The 19,662-nt window shown below is 37.0% G+C and overlaps 1 protein-coding gene across 1 annotated transcript in view; it reads right to left on the reverse strand.

The window, feature by feature from the left end:
* LOC149534281 (ribosomal protein L30 family protein) overlaps window positions 1–13,738 on the reverse strand; it is a 29,119-nt gene extending 15,381 nt beyond the window's left edge. Inside the window, exon 1 of the mRNA XM_089806508.1 lies at window positions 13,489–13,738. The gene's annotated coding sequence lies outside the window, so the exon portion shown is untranslated. The remainder of the gene's footprint in view (window positions 1–13,488) is intronic.
* Window positions 13,739–19,662: the final 5,924 nt, after the last annotated feature.

Here is a 19,662-nt window from a genome sequence, read left to right on the forward strand (position 1 = left end):
GCATGAAATTCATGGTTATGGAGCAGCAGGAGTTTGTCCATTGGAGGGCAATTTTTTATGACTGGAATAGTTAATATTTGTTGAATTAATGGTGGAACAACTTTCATTTGATTCTACAAGTGGGTTCTTGATTGGATTTGAATAGGCCCTAGTTTTTGGCCTTATTTGGTGAGGGTTTCATAGAAAGCACATAAACAAAGTTGTTGGGTTCAAAATAATTGAAAAATCCTTAGTTTAGGATCATTTCAAGATACCGTACCAAGTTATAGGGTTGGGGGATAAGTATTCATTATAGTTCCTTGTAAATGAGAGGAGTTTTATGACTAAAAAGAGGCCCATAGTGTAACAACAGAGACATGGTCCAAAACAACCCCACCTAATCTTTGGATATGTTGTAGAGAAGACAAATGGGTATCTGAATATGCAATTTGCTTATCAGGAGTGTTGGGAAAATTTGGTGAAAAACACAAGAGGACAGCATTTGAGGGCTAATTGAGGCTTGTAGGCCTAATAGGCAAAGTTGTTTGGTTTTGGATTGAGGATAGGCATTTGAAACTTGGTAGGCTGGTTATTTGGGTTGGATTAGGGGATTTAAAGCCCTTAGAGTCCTAAGAAGTCATTGGAGAAATCAAGTACTTGATTTGAGCAACCTAAGCCTTAAGGGTGTGTTAGGAAACTTGTGGGAAAACACATTGTTTGAGCTTTTTTTGTCATAGAACTTGGAAAGGCCCACCTTGCTCTACATCAAAGTGGTATCAGAGCACAGTAGCATCTTTGGGAAGGAGAGTGAGTAGATGTCAAAAGAAGGAAATCTTGAGACCTTGGAAGAAGAGGCTGAACAAATGCTTGTAAGGATGAGAAACATAGAGTTGGCCAAGCTTGTGGCCCAACAAGCTGATGAAATAAAGAAGATGAAAAGGGAGTTGGAAAAGGTGAATAGGAGGAAGAGCACTGGTCATGAAGATCAAAATGAGTATGATGAAGAAGTTGAAGAAGAAGAAGAAGAGAGGATACCTAGAGAAGAGATGGATCCCAAGGACGCTAGAATGGCAGTGTTTATCAAAGCCATCAAAGATGATGACTACAAGGGAAAATCAGACATCCCTATGTATGATGAGGAATGAATGAGGAGGAACTCATTGATTGGTTCAGTGCTGTAGAAAATTTCTTTGATTGTGAAGATGTGAAACAAGAACACAAGTCAATATTGCAAAGTCTAGGCTAAAGGGGCATGCTTTATTATGGTGGGACTGTTTACAAGCTGAAAGATGGAAGAAAAAGTTGCCTAAATTACTTCATGGGAGAGAATGATGGACAAGATGAGGGAGAAGGTCCTTCCATGGGACTATAAGGTTCAATTATCCAAGAAAATGTAAAACTTAAGACAAAAGGACATGGATCTCCAAAGGTATACAAAAGAGTTCCATAAGTTGGATATAAGAGTTGCACATGATGAGGAAGAGGAAAAAAAGGTAGCAAGGTACTGGGGTGGTCTGAAGTTCAACATCCAAGATGACATAAGTTTGAATACCCCTGATACAGTTGAGGAATGCTACAAGTTAGCATTTAAGGGCTGAAGAAAATATTAGGAAGAGACAAGAAAGGCAAGGTGGAGGAACAAATCAGTCAAACAGAGGAACGGGAAGAAAATCCAATGAAGGTTAGGGTCATAATAACCTTGACAAGGGCAAGGAGCCTATGAATGAGTCAAGAGGAGGACAAAGAAGCAGTAACAGATTTGGTGCTGGTAAAGGGAATAGTAGGTTTAGTGGGAAGTGTTATACATGTGGTGAGGAAGGGCATCCCTTCTATAAATGCCCTGAAAGAGACATAAGAAAGTCTAATAAGAGGGTTACTATGACACAAGGTGTAGTGGAAGAGCAGAATAAGGATGATACGGACAAGGGCAAGATCATTGAAGTAAGGCCCTATATTGATGGAGAACACCTTATGGTGAGAAATGAGGTTTCAATTTTCAGAACTAATTGCCTAAGTCAAGGCAAGATTTGCAAGATGATTATTGATTCAGGTTCTTTTGATAACCTAATTTCATCAGAGATGGTGGAGAAGCTGCATTTGAAGACATTTAAACACCCTAAGCCATACAGAGCAACTTGGGTGAGTGATGAACAAAATATTTTGGTGAGGAGACAAGCCCATGTGAACTTTTCACTTGGTGAGTATAGGTAGTGGGTACTTATTGATGTGGTACCTATGACATGTTGTCATTTACTGTTAGGGAGACCATGGCAATCAGAAAGGACTATCCATGATGGGCATAAGAACACCTATGTTGTTCATAAGGATGGTAAGAGGTATGTGTAAAACCTTTACAAGGGAGTGATAAGGTTGAACCAAGAATAATTTTTTTCAGGGAAAAAAGCATGTGGATTTAAAGAACATTTGAGGAGCAACCCCGTAGAAGGAGGTCTGAAGCCAAAGACATCTTTGTTGGTGATGAAATCTAATAGAGAAATGGAAGGATTTGTTGTTGTTGATACAGTAAATAAGATTACAGCAGGACAGAGACAAAGGATTGATCAAGGAGTCATGATTGGCACAGTAAGATGTCCATTTGTTTCATCAGTAAGGAAGGAAGGAATGTTGTCTATACTAGGCAGTGGTGTAGTCTACATGTTCCTAGAAGGCTGCAGGAGAAAGAATTTAAGAGAAACAAAGATGACCGTCCAAAATCATAGTCAAATAGTGATGTAAAAGATGCATTGTCTTTTTATGTTTCTAACAAATTATGTGCAGGTTCAAGGAAGCCGCATCAAGACAAAGTGAAGACAAGTTACAGGGTACCATCAAGGAGGATTGGTGGAGTCGAGACAAGGCCATTTGACTCTTGGGACAAGAGTTCTTTTGGAGGCTGAGTGTATGGTGCAAGGGCACCCCTCAAAGACAAAGGCATGATAAAACTCTTAGCATGGATGTTGACAAGAAGACATCTCTAAAGATCAAAAGGAAGGTTTTAGAGCCAATCATGGCTAGATGTAATAATCCAACTCATAACATGTATGTGATTCCTCAAGGTCCTGATAAAGGCTTGAGAAAAATTGAATGTAATGGGAGGCCAATAATGCCCAATTGATTCAAAATAGGTTAAAAGGATATTAGACTAGTTAGTTAGGTCCTACATAAATATTTTCCAAAAAGTTTGATGGGTTTTTGAGTTAATTAAAGAGAAAAATAAGAGTTGTAAATTTGAATTTTCAAATTACAGTGGTTAGTTTTTAGAGGGAAATTAGTTTTAATGGCTTAAACATGTTTGTAACAAGTCCTAACTGAATGGAATTAGCTGGGGAGATTATTTTACACATTATATAGCCTGTCAAGGTATAGGAGTAAGTACAGTACAGATTTGATCAACATTTGTACGGACAGGTTATAAGAAACTCAATAAATCTCCATTTTGCGAGCATTGTGGACATGGTTTCTTGATTATCTTTGATTCCTTGTAGTCATATGGTCTTGAAAGCATCTTCATACATTGTTTGAACAAGTTTACATGCACTGAGATTCATAACTTTGTTGTCCTTCAGAGTGTGTTGTTTTATTTTGAAGGGTTTTATTGCTTTCCTTATCCAGTTTTGGTTTACCTTTGGAAATGATGGTCATCTCATGGATTTAGACCCTGATTCCTATGAGATGATTATTCCCTAACATGTATAATACTGTCCCTAAGCTCTAATGTGCAGATAGAGGCGTGATACTAACAGGTGATCACCATTCTCGCTTAGGAAAACCATGAAATTCATGGCTATGGAGCAGCAGTAGGAGTTATGTCCATTGGAGGGCAACTTTTTATAATTGGAATAGTTATTATATGTTGAATTAATGGCGGAACAACTTTCATTTGATTCTATAAGTGGGTGATGAGGCCCTAGTTTTTGGCCTTATTTTGTTAAGGTTTCATAGAAAGCACATAAAGAGAGTTGCTGGGATCAAAATAATTGAAGAATCCTTAGTTTAGGATCATTTGAAGACACTATAACAAGTTATAGGGTTGGGGGACAAGTATTCCTTATAGTTCCTTTGTAGATGAGTGGGGTTTTATGCCTAAAAAGAGGCCCATTGTGTAACAGTAGAGACATGGTCCAAAACAACCCCACCTAATCTTTGGATATGTTGTAAAGAAGCCAAATGGGTATCCGAATATGCAATTTATTTGTCAGGTGTTTTGGGAAAGTTTGGAGAAAAAAGCAAGTAGACAGCATTTGACGGCTAATTGGGGCTTGTAGGCCTAGTAGGCAGAGTTGTTTGGTTTTGCATTGAGGATAGGCATTTGAAACTTGGTAGGCTGGTTATTTGGGTTGGATTCAGAATTCAAAGCCCTTAGAGTCCTAAGAAATCATTGGAGAGATCAAGTACTTGATTTGAGCAACCTAAGCCTTAAGGTTGTGTTTGGAAACTTGTCGAAAAACACATTGTTTGAGCATTTTTTGTCATAAAGCTTGGAAAGGCCCACCTTGCTCTACATCAAAGTGGTATCAGAGCACAGTAGTATCTTTGCGAAGGAGAGTGAGTACATGTCAAAAGAAGGAAATTTTGAGCCCTTGGAAGAAGAGGCTGAACAAATGCCTCCAAGGATAGCCTACATAGAATTGGCCAAGCTTGTGGCCCAACAAGCTGAAGAAATAAAGAAGATGAAAAGGGAATTGGAAAAGGTGAATAGGAGGAAGAGCACTGGTCATGAAGATCAAAATGAGTATGATGAAGCAGTTGAAGAAGAAGAAGAGAGGATACCTAGAGAAGAGATGGATCCCGAGGACGCTAGAATGGCAATGTTTATCAAAGCCATCAAAGCAGATGACTACAAGGGAAAATCAGACATCTCTATGTATGATGGAAGAATGAATGAGGAGGAATTCATTGACTGGTTCAGTGCTGTAGAAAATTTCTTTGATTGTGAAGATGTGAAACAAGAACACAAGTCAAGATTGCAAAGTCTAGGCTAAAGGGGCATGCTTTATTATGGTGGGACTGTTTACAAGCTGAAAGATGGAAGAAAAAGTTGCCTACAATTACTTCATGGGAGAGAATGATGGACAAGATGAGGGAGAAGTTCCTTCCAAGGGACTATAAGGTTCAGTTATACAAGAAAGTGCAAAACTTAAGACAAAAGGACATGGATGTCCAAAGGTATACAGAAGAGTTCCATAAGTTGGATATAAGAGTTGCACATGATGAGGAAGAGGAAGAAAAGGTAGCAAGGTTCTGGGGTGGTCTAAAGTTCAACATCCAAGATTAAATAAGTTTGAATACCCCTGATACAGTTGAGGAGTGCTACAAGTTAACAGTAAGGGCTGAAGAAAAGATTAGGAAGAGACAAGAAAGGCAAGGTGGAGGAAGAAATCAATCAAACAGAGGAAAGGCAGGAAGATCCAATGAAGGTCAGTGTTGGAATAACCTTGACAAGAGCAAGAAGCCTATGAAAGAGTCAAGAGGAGGACAAAACAGTAACAGATTTGATGCTGGTAGAGGGAATAGTAAGTTCAGTGGGAAGTGGGAAGTGTTATACATGTGGTGAGGAAGGGCATCCCTTCTATAAGTGCCCTGAAAGAGACATAAGAAAGTCTGATAAGAGGATTACTATGACACAAGGTGTAGTGGAAGAACAGAATGAGAACGATACGGACAGGAGCAAGATCATTGAAGTAAGGCCCTATACAGATGGAGAACACCTTATGGTAAGAAATGAGGGAGGGTCGCAAAAAAGCAAACAAGAGGTTTCAATTTACAGAACTAATTGCCTAAGTCAAGGCAAGATTTGAAAGATGATTATTGATTCAGGTTCTTTTGACAACCTAGTTTCAATAGAGATGGTGGAGAAGCTGCATTTAAAGACATTTGAGCACCCTAAGTGATACGGAGCAACTTGGGTGAGTGATGAACAAAATAATTTTGTGAGGAGGCAAGCCTATGTGAACTCTTTGTGATGTGATACCTATTACATGTTGTCATATACCGTTAGGGAGGCCATGGCAATCAGAAAGGAGGACTATGTATAATGGGCATAAGAACACTTATGTTGTTCATAAGGATGGTAAGGGGCATGTGTTAAAACCATTGCAAGGGAGTGGTAAGGTTGAACCAAGAATCATTCTTTTTGGGGAAAAGAAGCATATTGTTTTGCAAAACATTTGAGGAGCAATCCTGTAGAAGGAGGTCTGAAGCCAAAGACATCTTTGTTGGTGACGAAATCTGATAGAGAAATCCAAGGATTTTTTGTTATTGATAGAGTAAATAAGATTACGGTAGGACAGAGACAAAGGATTGATCAAGGAGTCATGATTGGCACAGTATGGTGTCCATTTGTTTCATCGGTAAGGAAGGAAGCAATGTTGTTTGTACTAGGCAGTGGTGTAGGTCTACATGTTCCTAGAAGGCTGCAGGAGAAAGAATTTAAGCAAAACAAAGATGACTGTCCAAAATCACAGTCAAATAGTGATGTAAAAGATGCAGTGTCTTTTTATGTTTCTAACAAATTATGTTCAGGTTCAAGGAGACTGAATCAAGACAAAGTGAAGACAAGTTAAAAAGTACCATCAAGGAGGATTGGTGGAGTCAAGACAAGGTCATTTGACTCTTGGGACAAGTTCTATCGGAGGCTGGGTGTATAGTGCAGGGCCACCCCTCAGAGACAAAGGCATGATAAAACTCTTAGCATGGACAATCACAAGAAGACATCTCTAAAGGTCAATCAGAAGGTTTTAGAGCCAACCATGACTATATGTAATAATCGAACTAATAACATGGATGTGATTCCTCAAGGTCCTCATAAAGGCTTGAGAAAAATTGAATGTCATGGGAGGCCAATAGTGCCTAATAGATTCAAAATAGGTTAAAGGGATATTAGACTAGTTAGTTAGGTCCTACATAAATATTTTCCAAAACATTTGATGGGTTTTTGAGTTAATTAATTAGAAGGGAGAAATAAGAGTTGTAAATTTGAATTTTCAAATTACATCGGTTAGTTTTGGGAGGGAAATTAGTTTTAATGGCGTGAACAAGTTTGTAACAAATCCAAACTGAATGGAATTAGTTGGGGAGGTTATTTTACACGTTATATAGCCTGGTCAAGGCACAGGATTAAGTACAATACCGATTTGATCAGCATTTGTATGGACAGGTTATGAGAAACTCAATAAATCTCCATTTTGCAAGCATTTTGTGCATGGTTTCTTGATTATCTTTTATTCCTTGTAGTCATATGCTCTTGAAAGCATCTTCATACACTGTTTGAACAAGTTTACATGCACTGAGATTCATAACTTTGTTGTCCTTCAGAGTTTGTTGTCTTCTTTTGAAGGGTTTTATTGCTTTCCTTAACCAGTTTTGGTTTCCCTTTGGAAATGATGGTCATCTCATGGATGTAGACCCTGATTCCTGTGAGATGATCATTCCCTAACATGTATAATACTGTCCCTAAGTTCGAATGTGCAGATAGAGGTGTGATAAAAACAGGTGATCACGATTCTTGCTTGGGAAAAGCATGAAATTCATGGCTATTGAGCAGCAGTAGTTCTGTCCATTAGAGGGCAATTTTTTATTATTGGAATAGTTAATATATGTTGAATTGACGGTGGAACAACTTTCATTTGATTCTACAAGTGGGTTCTTGGTCGGATTTGAAGAGGCCCTAGTTTTTGTCCTTATTTGGTGAGGGTTTCATAGAAAGCACATAAAGAGAGTTGCTGGGTTCAAAATAATTGAAAAATCCTTAGTTTAGGATAATTTGAAGATACTGTACCAAGTTATAGGGTTGGGGGATTAGTATTCCTTATAGTTACTTTGCAAATAAGGAGGTTTTTATGCCTAAAAGGAGGCCCCTAGTGTAACAGCAGAGACATGGTCCAAAACAACCCCACCTAATCTTTGGATATGTTGTAAAGAAGCCAAATGGGTATCCGAATATAAAATTTATTTTTCAGGTATTTTGGGAAAGTTTGGAGAAAAATGCAGTAAGACAGTATTTGAGGGCTAATAGGGGTTTGTAGGCGTATTAGGCAAAGTTGTTTGGTTTTGCCTTGAGGATAGGCATTTGAAACTTGGTAGGCTGGTTTTTTGGGTTGGATTAAGGGATTCAAATCCCTTAGTCCTAAGAAGTCATTGGAGAGATCAAGTACTCGATTTGGGCAACCTAAGCCTTAAGGTTGTGTTGGGAAACTCGTGGGAAGACACATTGTTTGAGCATTTTTTGTCATAGAACTCGGAGAGGCCCACCTTGCTCTACATCAATAGGCTACTGTGTCTCCTATGTGATCAGAAAAGCTCTTCCTTGCATTTGATCAACGCATCTTACATTTCATGATCCCAATTGACAAAAGTGAAGGAAAACCCTTACACCTATTCAGCGCTTGAGTCCTCGAGTCTAGTCGGTATTTTTCCTTCCTAATGTAATTGGCCTTAGGGAAATCAGTTCTAACTTTTGTATTCACGTATTAGTGAGCACCGATTTTCCTAAATTACAATTTCAATATTGTGAAGTCCCTGAAGAGGCAAAATAGCAAAATGAATTGATAGTCAAGATTAGTATTTATTTACAACCATAAGACTGTTAAAGAGAATTGATATTATTAGTTATACTACAGATCATGGATAACGATTATCATAGATTGAATTCAAAAAGGACTAATGACGTGACATTTGTTGCTGGTAAACACCATATGTGATCGGTGGAAGACATGTAGAGACTTCATAACGGCAATATAGATCTTGCACACATACTAGCTACAAAGACCAAACCTTAGGAGCAGCTTGGATGATATTGATATTGAATAATGGAGTCGCTTAGCAATACTGCAACAGACTAATAAAAACAACATATATTGTACGTAAACAAATAGTCAACATCTATAGCGTCGATGCCCAGATCATAAAGAAGTGCAGAAATTAAAGAGTAAAGATTAGTCAGGGACTATATCAACCTATGGTTAGCAGAAGTAAACATATTGCGGCAGTTTATCGTGATTTAGGCTAAAGTATGATTAATGGGAACTAAGGATAATAACAGTGGTAAAGATTGGTAGTCATCACTAATGCTAGCAATTGAAGTCTCATTGTGCAATGATATTCAAGCCCCATCAGTTATCAACCAATTATAATTACCAGTTATCATAAGAAAGTAGATGGAATATGGAGAGGTGCAAGATACTAAACCAATCTGTACGAAAGACAATCCAAAAAACGTTACTCTTCAGCCTTAGGATATATTATGAGATACGGTCTTCACTTCAAGAATCATGGAAAGGGAAAAGGAAATAAATAAATTAAAAGCCACCAGTAATTAAACAATTGCATTTACAAATTCTTATCTTAGAATTGTGGTATAATGATTATGTTATACTGTTACAGAAAATAACGTTACTAGTAAAATTACATTCTATGCTACATCAGTGTTATAACCACTAATGTTACTACTTATATTAAAATATAACTGCATGCTTATAATATTGGATAAATGAATTATTTCTTTAGATTTCTACCAAAACAGTCATTCCACTGTGGAGGGGAGAACAATGCAAGCAAGCAGGGCAAGTAGCCAAAGATCCATCTGGGTTAAGCAAGAGGTAAGTGATGAATGTGCTTCCACACCCCGTAACTCTGAAAGGTTGAGCAGGCGGCAATAGGGCAGTTGTACTTCCACACCCCTGTACTTGTTGGATAGGCTCAAAGGCACCTTGCACTCCCATGGTACTAAATAATGGCAATGAATGGGTGTGATTGGAACTCCAAAGGCATCTATTCAATATCTCAAAATGGTAGTTCTATTTATACATTATTGAAGTTCATGTATATGTAAATGTGGGTGATACTAACTTGGTTGCAGGTTCAATATTAAGACACAAATTTGGCCATACACAACTTCAAGCACCATCTAAACCATATATAGAGAAACTTAGGAAAAATTAAAGAGTGTTCCAGTAGGGGTCATTACAATTGGTATCAGAGCTTTGATCTTGTAAAAAGATAAAACAAGGAATCATTCTAGTCAATAAGAAAGAATTTAACAATGCATGTATCATGCGCATACTCCATGTATGCTCCATGTCTTCATGTATTTATGTGTACCTCATGTATGCTCTGTGCCTTCATGCATTTATGGGTTTACTTCACATATGCTCTGTGTCTTCGTATATACATCTGCATATTTTATACTTTCAAGTATTCTACTTGGGCCAATCTAGAATGAGAGAAAAACTAGCGTGAATCCAAAGATATGAATTTATGGGCAAAAGTTGATCAAATTCAAATCAACTTTGATGCCATTGCATGGGTGGCTTCAATCATTTTCTCCTAGAAAAAGCGAGGAAACTTGTCTTAAAATTGCAAACAGTGCAATTCCTCAATACTTTGGTTAATATCAGAATTGCACAGCAGAAACAACCCATATTGGAAGACTTGTATAAGAATCAGCATCACTTTAGAACAAGTGAGATTGGAAAAAGGCAGAAAAAATCATATCCCCAAAATAAGATTTAATAAATAACTAATAATAAAAATAATATATAAAAATAAACAAAAAGTGATAATAAATTATAATTTCAACTTGGTGAAGTCTCTAAAGAGACAAAATTGCAAAATGAATCAATAATCAAGATGCTGATTATATACAACATAAGCCTATTACAAAGAATTGATATTGTTAGTTATACTACACATCCTGGATAGCAATATCATAAGATTGAATTCAAAAGGACTAATGACACAGCTTGGCAAAACTGCTATTCCATGGAAGAGGTGATGAGAGCTGCTAACAATGCTATAGACCTTGCACCTGTATTGGCAGCCAAGATCAAACCATCAAAAGCTGCTTGGATGATATTGGTATTGAATAATGGAGTCACTTAGCAATACTAACACGGACTAACAAAAACAATATGTATAGCATAACTAATGAAATAGTCAACATCTATAGTGTTGATGCCCAAATCATTAAATGTACAGAAACGAAAGAGTAAAGATTAGTCAACGGACGATATCAAACTATGATTACCAGCAGATAAACAGTTTGAAGCGGTTGGTCACAATTTAGAATAAAGTATGATTGATTGCAACTAACGGTGATAACAGCTATTAAGATTGATAGTCATCATTAATTACAACAATCAAAGTCTCATGGTGTGATGATATTTAAACCCCATCAGTTAAAAAAACTATAAACCGATTGTAATTACCAGTTATCATAAGAAAGCAAATGCAACATGGAGAGGTGTGAGTTAAGTTGATAAACCAATCTATATGAAGAAACATTCAAAAAGACATTGCCCTTCAGCCTTGGATATATTATTAGATTTGACCTCACTTCAAGAGTCATGGAAAGGGAAGAAGAAAAAAAAAATGAAATATATAAAGTAAAGACAACCAGCAATTGAAGAATAGCATCTACAGATTATTATCTTAAACCTATTCCGACAACCTAGAAATTTCATGTATAGGATTGTGGTATAATGTTTCTGTTATATAATGTTACTATAAATGTTGCAGAGTATAATATTACTACTAATATTACATTCCATGCTACTGTTAATGCTATAACCACAGATGTTACTATTAATATTACAGAATATATAGTATGCCTACACTATAGGATAAATAAATTATTTCTTTAGATTTCTACCCAAACAGTTATTCCATTGTGGACGGGAGATACAATCATGCAGAGATGGCAAGTAGCCAGAGATCCATCTGGGTTAAGCGAGAGGTCAAGTAACAGATATGCCTCCATGCCCCTCAACTCTACAGATTTAAGTTTGAGTCAATATGGCAGTTGTACTTCCAGACCCCCGAATTTGTTGGATAGGCTCAAAGGCGCCTTCATGATCTCCTATGGTACTCCATAATGGCAATGAATGGGTTTGGTTGGAACTCCAAAGGCATCTATCAAATATCTCAAAATGGTAGTTCTACATATACATTGTTAAATTTCATGTGCGTGTGTGTGAGATACAAACTTAATTGTGGGTTCAATATTTCAGCAATTCACAATTTCAAGCACACTCTAAACCCTAATTAGGGAAGTTAGGATATATCAAGGAGGGTTCTCGTAAGGGACATTACAAATTCAAAGAGTAATCATTATCAAATTTCAATTTGCATTGTATAATTGTTAATAAATCAAAGCAGTAATCATTATCATATATTGAAACTATAGCTTCTCTGCAATGAAGAAATCCCAATGAAAATGTTCTTGGAAACAAACACTTATTTCTAGAATATAATGCAATCAATCTCATCAGCTTCTTTATCTTGATCTGATAATAATGTACATACATATTCTCATAGATACAAATCAAGCTGTAACGAAACAGAATAGAGAAGGAAATTAGATAATAAAGTGAATGCATTGCATGTAATCTGCATTCTACGTATCATTATGAAACCTTTCTATGTGTCAAGTACGACTCCCAATAAACAAGTCAACTTACTCGGCAGATTAAATCTCTTATGGTGATTTTGTAAATCAAACCAGATGACCAACACCACATACAGGTAGCTGATAAGGCTTAAATAGCCTAGATAACGTTTAATACAGAAATAATGAATTATTAGTAACATATTTTCAGATTTAAACCAACAGCCTTGAGATATCAATTAAGAGGGAAAGTCAACTGAAAAAGAAACCCATCTATGTTAAGAATGAACCAAGGGGGTATGTTGTTAAGAGTGTTTAGAATGTTTTATGAACCTCACAGCCGCCACTGTTAAAAGATGTTTAAGTGTGTTTAATGTAACAATGAAGATAAGAATTAAGCTTTCGTTAGCATCTTTCAGTAAGTCTGCACTAGACACTAACATATTTGATAAAAAGCATCAGACCCAAGCTACCATTTTCCAAAAAGATGTCCCTCACTTTTCTGTGTAGATGAGGCAAACTACAACCTTAGCATTTCCAGTGAAACGGATTGAGGCTCCGCATCTTCAAATTAAGGTTCTTCATATTCATATTGCTTGTTTTGGCTTCTTACGATACCATTACCTCAGCGAAAAATAGATGTGGTAAACCCTCGATGGGACAGAGTCAAGAGGTCTGATAATGTAGTTCAAAAGTCGCCTTAGTCTTGTTTAGAGGCAACCCATAACCCCACACAGGTCCCTTTTTTCTGGACCGTTCAAAGCAATTAAAAAAAATGGTAAAGTAGCTGAATTATAATCAGACAAAATCTGGATCACTTGCAGACATATTTAATGCCCATTTCAACCCCACAATGCATCAGAACAAAGAAAGGATGATCTCTGGGAAATTAGATTTATAGACAGATACAGCACGCCAGTTTCCCTCAATTATTTTCAAACTTGAGAACGTGTGGAAATAATCTCGAATAATATAATCCAGTGCATTTCAGCTAGTACAAGAAATCAGTGCTAAGTCTGAGATCATTTGAAATTTGAAGGTGCAAAGTAATTAACACAATCTTACATATAGGTAATTTCATCGCAGAACCTTAATAATATTAGACAATTTGAGGAATTTATAAATACCGAGTTACTGTGAAAATATCAAGTTCTCTATCAATGCCCCCAAAATTTTCAGGCTTTCCGTAATTACGAATCCGAGACTCCAGCGAGAAAAGACCTTAATTTCATCACAATCTGTTGGTCGATAAGGAATAGAATATCCAGAGGTTTTCCAACAACGGACTACTTATTTTTGAAACTCTGAGGTGTTTATATTAAATTTCGCCTTGGAGGAAATCGACCAGATGTACCCGTGTATGTTCGCACGTAACAAGAGCGTTGCAACTTTGTCTTCGACCCTCATGTTTGCTCCTAAATTTTAGAATCACACTATTTTGTGTAGCTTTGATAAAAATATCATAACTAGCATTTGCACCAAATGGTGAATAGTTTTTAAATATAAAGCGACCAAAACAAGGGGATCGGCCTTTACAAAAAAAAGTTTGTAACCAACATACTACTGACAAACACCTTCAAAAGTAACAAGGGGCAATCCAGCCACATAAACAATATCAATCAAAAAGCACCAAAAAGAAGAAAGCAAAACTAGCAGAAGTCTAAAATAATCTAACCAACTAGCCAAAAACTACAGTACTAAACAAACTATAAAGTTTCGAATAAAAAACTATTGGCTCAAACAGGCCAACCCAAGTCTTAGTAACAATTGTGAACCAGCAACTATGTTGTTGCAGAAAACAAACAAAAAATTAAGATCCTTAAATCCCTTATAAACAATCAAATTTTTTATTTTCCTTTCCCAGCCAGAAGGACCGGGCCTAGATCATCAGCAAGAAACTTGTAGAGGAGCTTATTATCTTCCATGTCCATCCCTGAATCATCCTTCTCCTATGCCAACAATTAGAGGGTGGTAGCCGCTGTCTGACTGACCTTCAATGCAAATTTAGATAAAGTATGAAATCCCTCCTCCGAGGTTCTGACTCTTTTTTCTAGCAGTGCAATCTTTTCATTTCATTCCTCCTCTTTTTCGTTTCTATCTTTATCAACCTTTCCAAGTCCCTCATTAGTCTTTTTCAATTGATTTTCATCCTGCAAAACTTGAGGGTTGGTAAAAACATTACATTTTTCTTTAACCAGGGAGGAAATTGCGATGGGGGAAGTGTCCACTTTGTTACTGTCTTCACAAAAAGTAATGAGTTGAAGGGTGAAGTTGGTCGATACATGAGTCTTAGTGGTAATGTCTTTACCAGCAGATGCCTGAGAATTATCTGTGGAGTTTTCACTTTTATCTTTTTTCCCTTCCTCATTATCTATCTTGGAGTCAGAGAGATTTTCCTCCTCCAGCTCCCTTTCCTTGCTCTCAAAACTCTCCTCTTCCTCCTCTTCCAACATATATATTTTGGACTTCTGCTTGTACCTAGCCTGGGATTTAGTAAGCCTTCCCGACCTTCTCCTACCCTTACCCCCTCCCTCCTCTTCCGACCCCTCAATTTCGACCTCCACAAGTTTTTCAACCTTAATTTTTTTACAACCCTTTTTTCTATAGTCAACTCTGGTTTTTTCTTTTTCTTAACATCTCCGCTAGGGGAGGGGCGCGAGGTGTAGATTTTGGTATCTGTGCTAGTACTCGAGGGGGGATTCTGATTTTGGCGCTAGTTATCAACCACTATAACCCTAGGGGGACAAAGGGCAAGGTGGAATAAATAAAGCCTAAAAATCAGGCCTTGATGGATAATGGTAAAATTTGGACCCTTACTCCTTTTTTCCCTAACATCATTAACCATATCCTCCAGAGAATGTAAGAGAAAAAAATGGAATAGAAATGAAATCCCTTTTTCTAAGATGATTGAGCAGTGGAAAGTGATAGTAGTAGTAAACTTCAAACATGTCTTCAAGCGTAAGGTATTTCATAATTGCCAGGCAGACATCGTCCCACAAAGTCAGAAGCTTGTCCCTTCTGAATCCTCCCCTATACCTCACTAGTTCTTCATTCCCCACAAAAAAAACTAATCATATTGGCCTCGTCTGCAATTTTCGTGAACTTCTGCCATTTTTCCCCCCTTATGGACAACCTAGTAGCCATTACAATCACTTCCTCATTAACTTGGAATGTAATGCCATTTATTGTGGCATTGCACTCATTCCACCCATTCACAAATTGGAGTGCACAATTTTTGTCATATACTGCCACTGCCTGCATATAGGGAAGAAATCCCCCCTCCTTTAAAAAAAACCAGGTTGTCATTCTGTCTTTAAAATTTTCAATCTTTGATGGTTCCAGTCTATTCAAATCTCCACCCATCTCCTCCTCACTAATTTCTAACCCTCCAACCTCAGCAATTCGCATTTGAATTTCCTTATCGTCGGGATTCTTGTAAATAATAATCACCAATATCACTGAAATTTTGTGATTAACACCAACAGGGGTTTTAATAATCCCCCAAACCGGTTTTCGACTTGCTTTGAATCCCAATCAAAATTATGATGGGATTCACATGTACTTAGCATTATTATTCTCACATCCCTGAATGTACTGACAACGTTGGTACTAAAAGCCTTCGTACTTTTGAAAAAGAAGTAATTCAAATTTTGCCTTGTGTTACCATAATGGCAAAATAACTACCACTTCAAATCACCTTCATTTATTGTCCAATCAGTACGGTACCATCTTATCAACTTCCCCTTAAAATTTCTATTAAATTTAGCACATTTTGTCTTCCTAGGTATAATGTTGCCAAAATTGGCACTAACCTTTATTTGCCAAATCATGCTTAACTTTTGCTCCCCTCCTTTTTCTTGCCTATCAAGGCCTTCATTTCCTCCTTTAAATTTTCTAAGTTTCTTCAGCATGTCAATTTCCTTAATTTGAATCCCATGGTGGCGATAGCATCTACCACCATATTTCCTTCTCTGTCAATATGTTGTAATTGGACTTTCTCCATCTCATCTACAATATGTCTTATATCCATGATAACATTTAGGATATTCCAGCCAGGTTTAGAAACTCCCTTCACCAAATCAATGATTAATTTGAAATCCCCTTCTATGGTTATTTCATTTATCTGCATTTCCCTTATCAATTGCAAGCCCCAAAGCAAAGCCATTGCTTCAGCCAAATTATTGCTTCCTCCTCCAACATTCCCAGAATATACTAATAGCACATCTCCATTTCTATCTCTCGGCACACCACTCATCACTCATATACCCCTTTTGCAACACCATCGAAATTTAGTTTGAGTTGTGTTAAGGTTGGTGGTTCCCATTTTGTTTTCTATCTCTTTAAGACCTTGGAGTTATTAAAATGATTGAAACCCTCCTGGATACCCCATCTCTCTGCTATTTGTGTTTCTTTTCCACCTAGTTCTTCCTTTGGTAGCTTGCATGTAGCAGTCATTATATTTTCCTTTAGCAATTTCTACATAATTCTCATGACAACCTCCTCTGATTTTTCCTCCTCCCAAAAGATTCTATCGTTTCTTTCTTTCCAAATGTGCTAGCAAATATAAGGTGGAACACTTTTCCATAGAACTATTAATTTAGGGTGATAGAAAGGACAATCCCAATTTTCCATGAATTGACTTAAGTTATCCTTCAACACCCAGCATAATCCCAATTTCTCCCAAACAAACTCCCATATCTTTAAAGTATATGGGTATTTTAGAAACAGGTGGGAGATATTCTCCTCTTCTCCTTTGCAAAGATAACATCTGTTTGGTACAACAAAACCCTTTTTTTCAGATTGTCCAACCTTAGAATTTTGCTATGTTGAACAGTCCACCAAAAACAATTAATTTTGGGGAGGAGATTACTTATCCAAACTTTATGCCATATTAGGGTGTACAAGTCTTTGCTCCATAGATGTTTGTAAGCCAAATTTACTGTAAAGTTGCCACTAGGAGTTAAGTCCCATACCACTTTATCCTCTTGAATTAGAATTGGGATTCTTTGTGCTTCCATCAATTCTTCCACTTCTTTAAGGAGTTGAATATCCTCCTAAGAATACATATCATTTTGCAATTTCTTCCACCTTCTTCCTTGGTCAATATAATCCACCACTCGTTGTCCTATCACCTCCTTCAACTTCTCCATTAGTCTTCTAAATTTGTTGTAAACCAACGGTTTCCCTCCCATCTAGCTATCTTCCTATAATCTTATTTTGTGCCCATTACCCAAGATCCATCTTACCCCTTCCCTTAGTAGCCCCCTACTCCTAGTAATATTCATCCAAATTTTAGAACCTCCTAGAAGATCATTATTAAATAGATTATGGGAGAATGGGGAGTTTGAGAGATAATTAGCTTTCATTTGAGAGATAATTAGCTTTCATGATACTACTCCAATCAGTATTTCGTTCTCCTAATCTCCATCCAACTTTTGCAAGGAGAGCCTTATTCAGGTCTCAAAGTCTTCTAATTCCCAATCCCCCCTTTTCCTTTGGTTTACAAACCTCCTCCCAGTTAACCAAGTTTAATTCGTTCTTATTTTTCATTCCTGACCATAGAAAGTTCCTCTGTATTTTCTCTATTTTGTCGGCCATGTTCTTATTAATCTTAAAAAGGGACAAAAAATAGATTGGAATGCCTTGGAGGGCCGCAGAGAGTAACTATAATTTACCAGCATTACTCAGAATCTTCCATTTCCATCCTGGCAGCTTCCTTTGGGTTCTTTCAAGTAACAGTGTTCCAAAATTCATTGGTCACCTCCCTAGTGAATATCGGTAGTCCTAGATATGAGTCCAGGAGGTTGGTCGACTAACAACCTAATATGTTCCTTATCCTCCTCTACATAATAGCCTCAGTATTGAAAAAATAAAGCTTACTCTTAGAGTAATTTATTTGTTGCCCTGAGCTTTCTTCATAATTTCTAAGTATACTTTTCCAAGCCTCAGCTTCCCTAATAGAGGATTCACCAAACACAAATGTGTCATCCACAAATTGTTGTAACACCTTAGTATCAGCCATAGTTGCAAGTTTTATTCCTTTCACACATCTTATATTAACCAATTTAGAAAATGATCTCCCTAACACTTATGCCACCATAATAAAAAGATAAGGAGATAGCGGATCATCTTGCCTTAGTCCTCTTTCCACAATGAAATTACCCCAAGGAGATCCATTTAGAAGTTCAACATACTGAACCGTCCCTACCATCATCTTAATAAGGTCTATAACTCTATCATTAAACCCCACTCTTCCAAGCACATCATAAAGGAAATTCCAATTTACCTTATCATATGCCTTAGATATATCCAACTTGAAGGCCATACTAGGATTTTTATTCTTTTCCATGTATGATTTCATGTGTAGCAATTGCTACATCTAGGATTTGTCTACCCGGCACAAACCCCTTTTGCGGTGTTTCTATAATACTTTCCAGCAAATGTTTAATTATGTTCACTAACACTTTTGCAAATATCTTATACACTATGTTACAGAGGCTTATCAGTCTAAAATCTAGTAGACTCACTGGTGTTGGGGTCTTGGGAACCAAGGCAATAAAGGTTTTACTTATCCTTTTCAGCATCTTCCTTGTTTTGAAGAAATCTATGGTAGCCCATATTAGTTCACTTTTAACAACCTCCCAAAAATGCTGGAAAAATGTGGGGGAAAGCCATCAGGACCTGGGGCCTTATAGAATTTTATTAAGAACACAACCCTTTTCACTTCCTCTTCCATGATGTTACCTAAAATACAATTATTTTACACATCTCTAAGCACCTATGGTATAGTATTTATCAAACTTCTTCTGCTAACCTGATTTCCTGTATTGCTATCCTTCTTATAGGCCTTGCAGAAATATTCTATTGCATGTCTCCCCATCTCCTTTTGATCCTTATATTCTCTTCCCCCTTCTCCTTCCAAACTATTAATCATTTTTATTCCTTTATAATTGGAAGCAGACCTATGGAAGAAAGTAGTGTTCATGTCTCCCTCAGTTAACCATTGAACCCTTGATCTTTCCTTCCAATAAATTTTCTCACTTAAAATGATGTCCTTCCACTTTTTTCTATATTCTTCCTCCTCCTGAGTAGCAACATCCAAATTATTACCCCCCACAATCTCTTTTTGCAACTTTTTAAGTTTTTCCTCCACTTCCCTTTTAATTTTGAACAAATCACCAAAGGAACTCTTAGCCCAACCCTTAACATTCCTCCTAATGTTGTCTAACTTCTGTGTTGGTTTGTACATATTAGTACCATCTATTTTTATAATCCACCATTCTTGGATACAATCTTTGAAT

The sequence above is a fragment of the Cupressus sempervirens genome, chromosome 10 (genome assembly GCF_028749045.1).
Source record: "Cupressus sempervirens isolate cs-2001-9-10 chromosome 10, ASM2874904v1, whole genome shotgun sequence".
NCBI classification, from domain to species: Eukaryota; Viridiplantae; Streptophyta; class Pinopsida; order Cupressales; family Cupressaceae; genus Cupressus; species Cupressus sempervirens.